The sequence below is a fragment of the Cnephaeus nilssonii genome, assembly GCF_951640355.1.
Source record: "Cnephaeus nilssonii genome assembly, chromosome: 12".
NCBI classification, from domain to species: Eukaryota; Metazoa; Chordata; class Mammalia; order Chiroptera; family Vespertilionidae; genus Cnephaeus; species Cnephaeus nilssonii.
This window is the reverse complement of record NC_137083.1, coordinates 53180467-53194364: the sequence shown is the minus strand read 5'-3', so window position 1 is coordinate 53194364 and position 13898 is coordinate 53180467.

Sequence of the window (13898 nt, the reverse complement as noted above, 5' to 3'; positions counted from 1 at the left end):
TGTTTGTAACATCATACTGGTTCCCTCATTCATAATGAACTAAGAAAGATATTTAACACATGTTCATTTTATATTTGTGTATGAGTCATGATTTTTACCCTTTTTTAAAAAAATAATGTGTTAAAGTATAATTATTTTAAAAAGAAGCGTATTTTCAAGTCCTGAAGTTTGAAAATATCTTTGTTCTACCTTTACACTTGATGGATAGATTGGCTGGGTATAAAATTATGGTTAAAAATCCAATGCCAATTTGACTCTTGTTTCTTGGCATATAACTAGTTTCCAACACTCCTCCTACCCATCCTGGTTTTGTTTTTGTTTTCTTTTTTTATCCATGGGATTCAGAATTGATCATATGCCCATGATCATATGCCTTGGTGAGGGTCTTTTGCATTCATTTTGCCATGCACTTCAATGGACCTTCACATCTAGAGACACCCACACTTCAGGTCTGGAAATATTTTTATATTATTTCTTTGGTGATTTTTCTCCTCTTAATTGCCTCTTCTCTCTCTTCCTGGAATTCCTTATATTTGGATATTAAATGCCTAGATTTATCATCTTTTTCTCTCCTTTGCTCCACTCCCATTCTCATTGTTGCATTAATTTGTTCCCTGTTTGAGGTTGAGCAGCTTTCCATATTTAACTGGCCAATTATCTTCTCGATTATTCTTTTTCTTTTAAATAGAATTTTGATGTAAAACAACTGGATATAAACCAATAACTTGTCATATGTCATTACATTTCAAAGGATTCCAAATTTGAACAAGATATATATGTATATGTGTATGTGTGTGTGTATATATATATATATATCATGTAGATAAAATTGGTGCCTTGTTTTACTAGCCACATTTGATACATAGTCTGGCATATAATAGTTGCCAAATATATCTTTGTTGAACAAATTCATAGACTATTACTCAATCTTAATCTAGTTCTTCCTCCATGGTTAAAGAGGGATGATCCTCTTTAACACTTTATTCTGGGGAAGGGGGGTAGAAACCCCTTATTGAGTATTTATTATTTGTCCTATTCAAAGCTGGTAATTATTTTAACCCTTATAACAATTCAATGAGATAGGTACTTTTATTATCTACAGGTGTTCCGGTTAATAATGCAGATTTTGTAATCAAAGAAAACACAATAATTTCAAGAGAAACATCAAAAGTGCTTTATTCAAAGTAATGTCCATAGCTAGCTACACATTTCCCCCATCTTTTAGGTAATTTGTGGATACCGTCCCAATAGAACATTTCTGGTTTTGAGGCAAACCATTCAGAGACCCAATTTTCCACTTCTTTGTACGTTTTGAAGTGCTGCTCAGAAAGTGCATGTGCCATCGATCAGAACAAGTGGGAATCTGAAGGAGTAAGGTCTGGTGAATATAGCGGGTGGGTTAATACTTCCCAGACAAGATCTTTTAACGTGTCTGTAACTGGTTTTGAAGTGTGTGATGATGCATCATCATGAAGCAAAATTACTTTGCCGTGTCTTCTGGAACATTCTGTTTGTTTCACGATCAAAGCGTGGTTCAAATTGATTATTTGTTGCTGGTAGCAATCAGTATTAATGGTTTCACCTGGTTTTAGAAGCTCACAATACACCACACCTTCCTGATTCCACCAAACGCAGAGCATTGTCTTCTTTCCGAAGCGATTTGACCTTGCAGCCGATGTTGATGGTTGACCTGGATCAACCCATGATTTTGTGCGTTTGGGATTCTCAAAATAAATCCATTTTTCATTGCCAGTCACAATTAGATGCAAAAAAGACTTTCTTTCGTGCTGTTGAAGCAACATTTTACTGATGACTTTTTGGTTCTCCATTTATCTTTCGTTCAGTTGATGTGGCACCCATTTTCCTTCCTTTAAAATCTTTCCCATTGCTTGTAAATGATTAAAAATTGTTTGCTGAGCAATGTTTAATCTTCCTGCAAGTTGTTTTCGAGTTTGACACGCATCTTCATCCAATAATGCTTGTAATTGTTGGTCTTCAAACTTTTTCAGTTGACCTGAACATTCTTTGTCTTTCACATCGAAATCATCACTTTTAAAGCATTTAAACCAGCATTCACAAGTATCTTGAGAAGGAGCATGTTCACCATAAGCTTCCCGAAGTATATGATAACTTTCAACAGCATTTTTCTTCAAAATAAAGTAATGAATTAAAACTTCCGCAAATGCTCTCTTTTTGGCACGAAATTCGACATTTTTAAGCATAAAAATATCTATGATGTTAACACCTTCAGAAAATTTGACATATGAAGCTTTGAAGCTTGCTGTCAATACAACAAAATAGCATACATATCAAATTGCATATATATCAACATATGTGTAACTCCGCATTATTAACCAGTACATTTCAAAGGTGCAGAAACTTATCTGAAAGCGTAAGCTGAGATTTGGCTCCATAGACTACACTTTTAACCACAGGCTAGAGGCCTCTAGAGTTGGCTCAGCTCACATGCCGATTCAGATCTATTTATAGTAGCTGTCAGGCAGGCACACATTGTTGAGAAGAATTCTAGGGCAGCATTTAGGTTCCATGGGGGGGGGGGGGTGGGGGGGAATCTGCCTTGATTGATTAATGATGTCTGCCACAGGCCCAGGAGTGGGAAGTTGGGGTTACTTTCTTTCTTTTTTATTTTTTTACTCAGCTTAATCAATCCTTGGAGGAAAAGATTATCTTTGGGGTTATATATAGCTCTAGTGCTTTTGAAATTAGGGCATGCTCACATCCAAAGTGTTTAAAGGCTGCTTTGTGTCTTTACTGTAGCAAGAGAATTCTTTAAGCACCTGTTCATAATTTATCTGAGAGAAGCCCTGGTGATTAGCATGTGAGCACCCCTTTGATTCCCTAGCCTCTTCCTCTTCCTGTGGCAAAAACAGAAAGTCAGAAAATAATCCCATCGCATCACGATACCAGTGGGCCATATAAAAACCCTGTGATGTTATTTTTCCAATCATCGGTTTCCTGGGCAGCCAGCATTTAAACCGTTCCAGATCGTTAGAAATGACCTTACCGTTGGTCTCTTTACTAACCCTTCTACGTCCCAAACAGCTTTACAACGTGGCTTCAGCTGCGGGGCAGCCATACTTGTAAAGGAATTCTCTCCTTTCCCCCGAATACCCATTAGACAGCTTTAAGAAAGGCATCAAGTGATTTTCTCCCATCTCTACCCATTTTTCAAAGTGCACTTCTTCTATCTTACACTCAGAAACAGCATCTACTTGCTTAGGATAATTCTAGGAGGTGTTCAATATTCACTCTCCCATCGTTTAAAAAAAATGTTTTCAGCTAAAAGAACATACATTTATCGAGAATTCCCGGGATGACTGTTGTCTCCTCTACCTACCAGACTGGGAACCGAGCAGAATAAAACATCACTGAGAAATCACAGGGTCCCCATCCCTCCGGCTGAGGAAAGGGAAGTTGCTCTGAAGTCCTTTTCATGAAGCCAACAGGGTTCTGAAGGAGGTCCGTTGAGAGGAAGTCCTAGGACACCAGGAGTGGGTGGGGCTATCCTTTCCCACCACTGGTTCCTCTGTCTGGATCAGTTTCTCGGGGGAACTGTGTACACCTAACCAAATGTTGTTGAGTTTTGAAAAGTTGGGTGTTAAGCACAAATCTAGCTGAATCATGGAAGGACAATACTGCCACTTCTGGGTGAAGCCTCCCAGGATGAGCTATTCCAAGAGTCTCCAGGTCAGAGCCCCTGTAAGGAATAGTGGGTACAGCTTGGAAAACCCAGGACTCCCCGGGATTAGGGTACCTGTGTGGACGAGATCCTGGGCACCTGACCGGAAGTTGATTAGGCAAGAGGTACGTTTGTGTTCACCAGCTCACCCCACTTCCTGAGGTCCCCGATACTGCCTGTCCTATACCTTCTGAGGACTCCATGGTTCTCTGCTTTCCCCACTGGCCACATGTGACTCTGTCCTCAGGTCCGCCACTTCACCCTCCTGGTGGGTTTCTATCTCTTAAATCTCGTGGCTGTAGTTTTAGTGGGGATTCCTGCGTCAGTCCCCATCCTCACCTGGAACCCTTTCTCTCAGTCTTACTTTTCTACTGAGCTGCGTGAGGACTGCTTCATTCACTCACTCACCAAATGTTCCCTGAGCTCCCCGAGCCTGCGAGACCAGGCGGTGAGGAGGAGGGAGCCGTGGGCCTCTCCAGAGCGGGCACTGGTCAGGGAGACAGAGAGGAAACGGGTCTTTCCAGAGCAGCAGTGTTGCTTCAAACATGGTTCGGGCACCGGTTCTGCAGGAATCTCTCCCTGATGCTCGTCCAGGATGTCGAACCCTGAAGGATCAGGAGTGAGCCGGGGCAGGGGCTTCGGGGCAGAGGCCCAGGGAGAACAAAACCTCAGGAGCGGTAGGAGCATCTGGGGGAGCTCGCCAGCAAAAGTGTAAGGTGGATTCACTGGCTGAGGACTGACTAGGGAGGACCGAGTAGGGAGAACGGCAGCCCCTGTGGGCTGAGCACAGGCAGGAGACCCCACGGGAGAGACAGCGGAAGCGGCCCGGTAGTCAGAGGGTGGCGTCCGCACTGTGGCCGTCACGAAGGTTTCAGAAAGACAAGGCTTTCAAAAGGAACCTAGAAACCAATCCTGTCTGATGCCACTTATATGAGCTATCTAGCGCGGTCAAGTTCACAGGAACAGAAACTAGAGTGGTGGTTGCCAGGAAAGAGAAAAGCAGTTGTTTAATGAGTGTAGAGTTTCAGTTTTGCGGGATGAAAAAGCTCTGGAGATTGGCTGCAAACAGTGTAAACATACTTAACACTACTGAACACTTAGAAATGGTTAAGGTGGAAAATCCTGCTATGCTTTTGTTCCCACAGTAACACAGCAATCACAGCCTGTTTCTAACCTTCAAAGGTTGCTTGATTCTTTACCCCTTTGTGAGCAGGCTGACTCCGTGGGCCAGCATTCCCCAAAAGGGGAACGTGTCTGCTCATCACCACTGGAGCATGAGAGACTTTGCCCGTCCCCACACTTACCCATAAGCACCCCCAAAAACCACATGCTGGTAGACAGCAGTCTTAAAAACCTAAAGCCAGGGCTCTTAGCCTCCCCCAACTACATGGCCCCCTTCACACCTAGCAACTCTAATAAAGAAATTCTGGCCCTAACCGGTTTGGCTCAGTAGATAGAGTGTCGGCCTACGTTCTCAAGGGTCCCAGGTTCGATTCCGGTCAAGGGCATGTACCTTGGTTGCGGGCACATACCCAGTAGGGAGTGTGCAGGAGGCAGCTGATCGATGTTTCTCTCTCGTCGATGTTTCTAACTCTCTATCCCTCTCCCTTCCTCTCTGTAAAAAAATCAATAAAATATATTATTTTAAAAAACAAAAAGAAATTCTGCCCGACCAGTGTGGTTCAGTGGTTGAGTGGCGACCTATGAACTATGAGCTCACGGTTTGAGTCCCACTCAGGTGGGGAAAGAGGAAGGAACTGGCCAGGGTTTACACCGTCTGTTGTTAGGTACAGAACACGATGGAGGGGGTTACCCTGGCTTCCGTTACAAGAGGAGGTATGTGTGCTCGCTTCCCTATCACTGCTGTCATTCCGAAGGATGGGTCTCTTGTTGAAATCTGAAATTTCTTGGGTGAGAAATAAACCATTGGTATTTGAATGAGGCCAGGCACTGCTTGTTCAATATTTCAAGCCCAAAAAGATGAGTTAATTATTAAAAGACATTGAACTTGGATCAAATTCAGGTGCTACTTTGATCCTGCAGAGACAACTGTTAAAAGCGAGAATAGCAGAATATTTTTGGATGGTATCTACGCCTCTGAAAAAGGAACAGTTCAGGCTGATGGAGATCTAAGAGTAGTTCAGCTACAGAAATAACAAGATGGCAGATCATTCTTAAGAGCCTTTTAATACTTTAAGAAAGTAATTAAAGCCCTAACTGGTTTGGCTCAGTGGATAGAGCATCGGCCTGCAGACTGAAAGGTCCCAGGTTCGATTCTGGTCAAGGGCATGTACCTTGGTTGCGGGCACATCCCCAATAGGAGGTGTACAGGAGGCAGCTGATCGATGTTTCTCTCTCATCGATGTTCTAACTCTCTATCCCTCTCTCTTCCTCTCTGTAAAAAAAAATCAATAAAATATATTTTTTTTAAAAAGAAATAAAGTAATTAAAGTTCTCATTGAAGAAGAAAAAAGCACAGGGAGGTTGAACTACTTGTCCAAGGACACACTGCAAACCCAGGGGGGTCAGCTCCCAAATTGGCATCCTTACCCACCAAGCAACCACTCTCCCAGCTGCTGTCAGATGGCCTATGAGACAGATGGCTCCTCAGTAGGGGAAGCCAGACAAGTCCAGAGCCTGGCGGAGGTCAGTCATGGTTCCAGAGAACCCAATGGTGTGAAGCAGGGATCATGGGCTGAGGATTCAGACTCCCAGAGCCGGGCAGGAGACAGAGAAGGCTACAATCCCAGCAGAGGACACCTGGGCCCCGTTTCTGACCTGAGCAGCAGGAGTGCTGGGACACCACAGCTACGACAGGGGCCCCCAGGGCTTGACCTAGGGTGCATGATCCAGAGTATCAGAGCAGCAAACATAGCAACATGGGTGAGCTGGGTGGCACCAGGCTTCTGGGTCAAGGACAGACACTCAATGACAAGGCCTCATGGGTTGGTAGAGATCAAGGAGCAAAGGGCAGACCTGCAGGTGAGAGCACCAATGGGCTCATGGTGGGGAAGGAGAGGTTCCAACACAGAGCAGGCGTGGCAGAGTCATCAGCAAGGGCTCCTGCAAAGGCCCCAGCCCATATAAAAACCAGGACAGCCTGGCCTCAGTGGCTCAGTGGTTGAGCATCGACCTATGAACCAGGAGGTCACAGTTCGATTCCCTGTCAGGGCACATGCCCAGGTTGCAGGCTCGATCCCTAATAGGGGGCGTGGAGGAGGGAGCCAATCAATGATTCTCTCATCATTGATGTTTCTATCACTCTCTCCCTCTCCCTTCCTCTCTGAAATCAATAAAAAAAAAATTTTTTTTTTTTTAAAGAAAGAAATACCAGGACACATCTGTGACCCCTTCAGTCCTAAGGGTAAGACATTGCTGGAGTCTTGTAAGTACTGATCCCATAGCTCCCCTCCCAGCTCACCTTGGCTGTTCCTCACCATGCCCAGCTCGCCCTGCCTCAGGGCCTTTGAACTTGCCAGCCGTGGCCTAGAATGCCCTTCCCCAGATAGCCTCATGGGCCATTCCTCATGCCCCTCAGACCTGTGCTCAAAGGTCACCTAATCAGAGAGGCCTTCCCTGCAAAGAGCACCTCTCTCTCCTGCTTGCCCACCACTCAATATCCCCTTATGTGTGAACTGTGTTTTCCAAAGGTGCTACAGCAATTCTATCCCATGTTTTCTTTCTCCAGCTCCTGGAATCTTTAACCAACAGAATACGGTAGCAGTGACACTGATCCGGGTCTAAGCACAGCCCTTAGCTGCCCTGGCCGCCTCTGCTTCCTGCTTCTTGGAGAGCTCCTTCCAGAGCCAAGCTGCCACGCTGAGAAGCCCAGGCCACGTGGAGAGGCCACAGGACGTGGACTGAACTCCCAGCAAGTGGAAAACATCAACAGTGGCCAAGTGAGTGAGCCACCTCGGATGTCCCACCCAGCCTGTCCTTCAGATGACGCAAGGCCTGGCCAACATCTGACAGCACCATGTGTGAGACCCCCAGCAAGAACCACTTTCATGAGCCCAGTCCACCAAAGAACCATGAGAGATAATACTGAATCATTGTTTTAAGCTACTAAGCCTTTGGGTGGTTTGCTTCACACCAACAGTTACCTGGAACATTTACCCTGTCTACCTTTCACTGTGCCTATCACTACCCGACACTCTGCCATTATTGTCTCTTTCTCCCTCTTGGTTTTTGTTTTTTTTTTAATATATATTTTTATTAATTTTAGAGAGGAAGGGAGAGGGAGAGAGAGAGAAAATCAATGATGAGAGAGAATCATTGATTGGCTGCCTCCTGCACACCACCCACTGGGGATTAAGCCTGCAACCCAGCATATGCCCTTGACCTGAATCAAACCTGGGACCCTTCAGTCTGCAGGCCAATGAGCCAAACCAGCGAGGGCCTCCCTCTTGGTTTTGTTTACTGCTGCACTCTTACCACTGAGAGCAGTACCTGGCATGTAGTAGGCCCTCAATAAATATTATCTGAATGAGTGAATGAATGAATGGATCCAAAGACATTTTCAAAAGAAATCATAAAGCCATAGTCAATGTGATTTCATTAGCTGTCAATAGGCCTAACACTGGATCATTTGTAAGCACATGCTGGGTGTCAGATTTGATTGTATTTATTCACTCAGCAACTATTTATTGAGCTTCTACTATGTGCTAGGCCCTAGAGGTAAATCAGTGAACCAAAGCAAAATCCCAGCCCTCGCTCTTAAAAGAAAAGACAGGTATCAAACAAAATAAATAAGGAAATTATGCAGTATATTAGAAGATAAGTTGCAAAGAAGAAAAATAAGCAAGAAGAGAGAGTGTGTGTGCCGGGGGCTGGTTGAAAGGTTAAATAAGGTGAGGTATGTTAGTTAACTAGGGCTGCCATAAGGAAGTACCACTTAATGGTGGCCTAGACAACAGAAACGGATTGCCTCACAGTTCTGGAGGCTAGAATCCAAGTAAGAGCGATTCTCTGCAAGTGTTTAGCATTTTAGAACAACATAATATGGATTTAATTTAACAACATAAAAACTAAAAATTGAGATCATAAAGTAACAGAATAGATGAAAAGGGAAGTTGAAGAGCTCAGGGAATAAATTGAAAACCAAAATACTATGAAGACAGGTATAATAAATTAATTAGAAAAGAAAATAATCATGGCTAAAAATCAAATGACATCATGGAGGGAAGACTTAAGATAATAGTGGATATAGAGGGGAAAAAAACAAAAAGATTGAAGCAACCAGAAAGAATGTGATAGATATGGAAGCCAAAGATGATCTATTAATTAAGGATAATTGATGTCCTTTGTGTACAGATTTCAACAAAAGGAACTTAAAGTTATTCATAGATATAATACAAAAAAAACTTCTCTGACTGGAATGAAAAATTCAATCTGAAGATTGAAAAGATAGTGTATCTGCCAGAAAAAAAAAATGTTTTAATATCCCCAACACTGACTGCCCTAATTAAGTTCCTGAGCTTCAAAGAAGAAAATAAAGCAGATCACTTTTAAAGGAAGGAAAAAAATAAATTTGGTCGCAGGCTCCCCACGTAAGCCTATAAGTCCACTCCAAAAGTTGATAATTAGGTAGAGAGATAGGGAGATAGATTTGTTGCAGAGATTTGAGCTTAGCAATCATGGGAGCTGGTTAAGAAATGATGTATGTATTTGTCTTCACATGTATGAAGTCCGATGCTGGAGCTTGAAGTTCACAGGCAGTTAGGAGGAAAATGGATGTGAAATGGAAGACCAGCACGGACAGGCTGTAACCCACAAGCATGAGCTGGGAGCAAGTGGAATGAATTGAAACTGTGTCAGTTCTCACCGCCCCTGGCCTTGAGGGCTGGGTATTTTGCAGAAGCAGTCAGTGCCCTCTGTGGTGGAGCTACCTGGTAATGGCACGTTTGGCCCAGGAGTTGGAGGAACAGGGGCAGGTGGAGCAGTTGCAGGCAGGGCCTGCAGGTGAGTGACAACTGGTGAGCTATAAAATGGCTGCTGCTTCACTCTACCCTCCAGTTCTCTCTTGGGCCCACTAATTGCTAACACACAGAGGAGGGAGTCTGAGAAATGTAGTTCAGCCTAGCCAAGTTAATGCATTATAAAGTCACTGGAGTACCCCTTCTCAGATCGGGACTCTTTAAGCCATGCTTAACTTCTAGATAAAGACAGTAACATAGTAATGCTTCCAAACATGCACGACTGTCCACATACCACCAAAAGCACGCCAACCCTTCCCCCAGAGGAGACGCAAACCCCCTCTTTGTCTTTGAGTGATGTTTCTTCTTCTAGCTAACTCACACTCCCCTTCATGATCCTGTAATTAAAATACTGAGCTATAAGATTAATTGCAATCCACATGTCTGTTAAAGGGAAAGAAGAGGGAAAGAAAACAAAAACAGTTGGTTAATTTATAGTTATTTACCAACATATTCATATCAAGATCATAATTGTTGTAGTCCCCTTTTCTGCCATTGGTCATGTGGGCATAGCTGATGTTTTTTAATGTTTTATTGATTTTTAGAGAGAGAGAAAAGGAGAGGGATAGAGAGACAGAAACATCGATGAGAGAAAAAAACTTCATCTATCGTCTGCCTCCTGCACGCTCCATATTGGGAATTGAGACCACAACCCAGGTATGTGCCCTGACTGGGAATTGAACCCGTGACCTCCTGGTTCCTGGGTCGCCGCTCAACCACTGAGCCACACCACTGGGCAGCATAGCTGATATTTTTAATTACCTTCCTCTTCCCACTGCAAACCCCCTTTGCCCACTGCAGGTTGTGGTTCCCTGCCTGCTGGGGTGACCGAATTGTCCTTCTTGAAGGGTCTGGGCCATTAGCAGTCTTGCCTGAATTGAGTTGCTATGGTTTTTCACTGACTTTAACCACAGGGCATGGGAGTACTAACAAATCCCATAGGGGATCAGCTATATTCCAGGCATATTCCTTCTTACCCACATGGTGTAGCTGCAACCCAAGTTCCCTTGGTAGTTGGGATCAAGTCCCCCAGGCAGTACAGTAACGCCCTTCTTTGCCTAACGATTCAATGGCATAAGGTATCTACAGTGGCCAGGTGATTGTATAGATTTTCAGTTCGATGGAATCGCTGTTGTGTTCCTGGTAGAAGCATTCCTTCCTTGGGAACTAAGACCTCTACACTAGCAGAGCCTACAGTTGCAGGGACAGAAAGATCACTAGGGGAATAGTGAGAGGGACTACTCCCTGTCCACCCCTTCCTGCCTGGCCTGGTGGATCCTGGCTATGGGAGACTCAGCTCTATATATTAGATGCCGATTAGAGCATCCTGGAGAACACTGCCCCAAATCCAAAAGTGTTGCCACCTAGCAGGCATCATAGCCAAGTCTTTGGAAGGCCATTCCATAATTCTGTCAACGCAACTCGTCTTGGATAATGGGGAATATGCTAAAACCAATGAATTCCATAAGCACGGGGCCCATTTGCAGTGAAATGAGTTTCTGGTCAGAAATGATGCTGTGTGGCCGAAACCGGTTTGGCTCAGTGGATAGAGCGTCAGTCTGCGGACTGGAAGGTCCCAGGTTCGATTCCGGTCAAGGGCATGTACATTGGTTGCGGGCACATCCCCCGGTGGGGGGGGTGCAGGAGGCAGCTGGTCGATGTCTCTCTCTCATCGATGTTTCTAGCTCTCTATCCCTCTCCCTTCCTCTCTGTGAAAAATCAATAAAAAATATATATTTTTAAAAAAATGATGCTGTGTGAAATACCTTGATTGTGCATAAAGCACTCCATAAGTCCATAGATGGTAGTTTTGTTTTGCTTTTTGTTCTTTTTAAAAATATATTTTTATTGATTTCAGAGAGGAAGAGAGAGATAAACATCAATGATGAGAATCATTGATTGGCTGCCTCCTGCATGGCCCCTACTGAGGATCAAGCCCACAACCCAGGCATGTGCCCTGATGGGGAATCGAACTGTGATCTCCTGGTTTATAGGTCGATGCTCAACCACTGAGCCACACCAGCCGGGCCACAAATGGTAGTTTTGGCAGGAGCATCGTGGGCAGAGAAGGCAAATCGATGACCAGAGTGTCTGTTCTAGTAAGAGCCAAACACTGCCGCTTCCCTGGTGGAAGTGGCCCAGTGTAACCAATCTGTCACCAGGCGGCTGGCTGACTACTCTGGGGAATGGTGCCATATTATTGTTGGTCTCGGCTGGCAGACTGGGCACTCAGCAGTGGCTCCAGCAGGATGGGCCTTGGTGAGTTGTACGGGTGTAGATGTGGACAAAACCAACTCCGTCTCTGTGTCCTGGATTTCATTTCATTTCTAAGTTCATGCTGTGATCTCTGACCAACCTCACTGTCCTTAGCAAGCTTATCAAAGCCTTCTAGTTGATCACTATCTGTTTGTGTTCCATAAAATGTAACCATAAATATTTTTGTTAAGCCGGAATGGCATGACGACTGAGATGAATATCAAACTGGTTATAGTATTGATTATAAACAACCATCTATCACAAGACCACCAGGAGGGATGTTCCCTGGCGCCATTGCATTCTTTGTCCCTTTGTCTTGTCCATCATCGGTACCTGAGTTATACTAATAAAAAAATACAGTAACAGGGGTCTGTAGTGGAGAATAATTTGTACAGAACTGCTAGGTCATCTGTCTAAGCTGATCCTACATTCCTGGAACTAAACTAACCCATAATATTTCATTGTATTCTATAGAGTTGCCTGCAGTGTCTTTTTTTTAATATATTTTTATTGATTTCAGAGAGGAAGGAAGAGGGAGAGAGAGATAGAAACATCAATGATGAGAGAGAAACATCAATCAGCAGCTTCCTGCACGCCCCCTACTTGGAATCAAGCCTACAACCCAGGCATGTACCCTGACAGGAATCGAACCCTAACCTCCTGGTTCATGGGTTATCGCTCAGCCATTGAGCCACACCAGCTAGGCTGAAGTGTCTTTCTATCTGAAGGTACCTTCTCGTTACCATAGCCTTTATGCTTTTGTCCCACTGTCAGACAGTGTTTAAAGTCCATGTTGCTGAGCCCATGAATCACCTTTTACCCCTGATATTGGGCAATGGCGGGAGAGGCCGGGGAAGGAGGCTGAATGGCATCCACAGAATGAATCAATCTATCCACCTGATTATTAAAATGCTCCTCTGCTGAGACCACCCTTTCATTCCCACTCATAGAATTCTATCCACATACCTTCTCTAGACCTCCCTGTCATCAGTTTTTCAATCATTATTCTTCCAAGTCCCTGACCACCAGCCAAACCATTAGCCAGACCCCACGAACTGATGCCAACCATACCTCTAACCATCTCTCCTTCCTGGCAAAATGAACAACCAGGTGAACTGCTAAAGTTCTGCCCACTGGGGAAGATTTCCCCCGTCACTGTCCTCCAGGTTCTTCCCACAGCGGGATGTAGGTGGTGGGTGTTTTTGCCTGGAAGAAACAAAATATCCAACAATAAGGAGCCCCTTCCCAGAACAACATGCAGAGGCAGAAAACTCGCTGTTGCAAAACTCTCTGTAAGAGTAAATAATACACTCCCAAAGCAGAACCCCTTCCTGGAGCACCCCCTGGAGAGCAAACTCCAAACAAAACCAGTCGCTGCAAGAACAAAGGTAGGAGGGCCCTGGATGGAAATGAACCCTGTGCGGTGGGCTACTCCAGAGATGAGTTACTCCTCTTCTTCCTGGCTGTTTTTGTGTGTATGGGTGTTTGTTTGTTTTGTGTTAATACTCATCTGAAGATATTTTTTTCCCATTGATTTTTAAAGAGAGTGAAAGGGAGGGGAAGAGACAGAGAGAAACATCGATGTGAGAGAGATACATTGATTGGCTGCCTCCCACACACACCACGATCAGGGCTGGGAATCAAGCCTGCAACCAAGGTACATGCCCTTGACCAGAATCAAAACCAGGACCCTTCAGTACATGGGCCAGCGCTCCATCCAATGAGCCAAACCGGTTAGGGATGGTTTGTTGTTTTTTTCCTTTGTAAGTGTCTATGAGGCTTGACATCTTTGTTGGTTTTATTGTGAAAACACACACACACACACAGCATAAAATTGACCTTTATAAGCCTACAGTTCAGTAATGTCAACTAGATGCCCATTGTTGTGCAAAACTCTCTGCCCTCGGAACAACAGCTCCCCATTCCCCCTCCCCTGGCCACCACCATCCTACTTCCTAGGAGTCTGA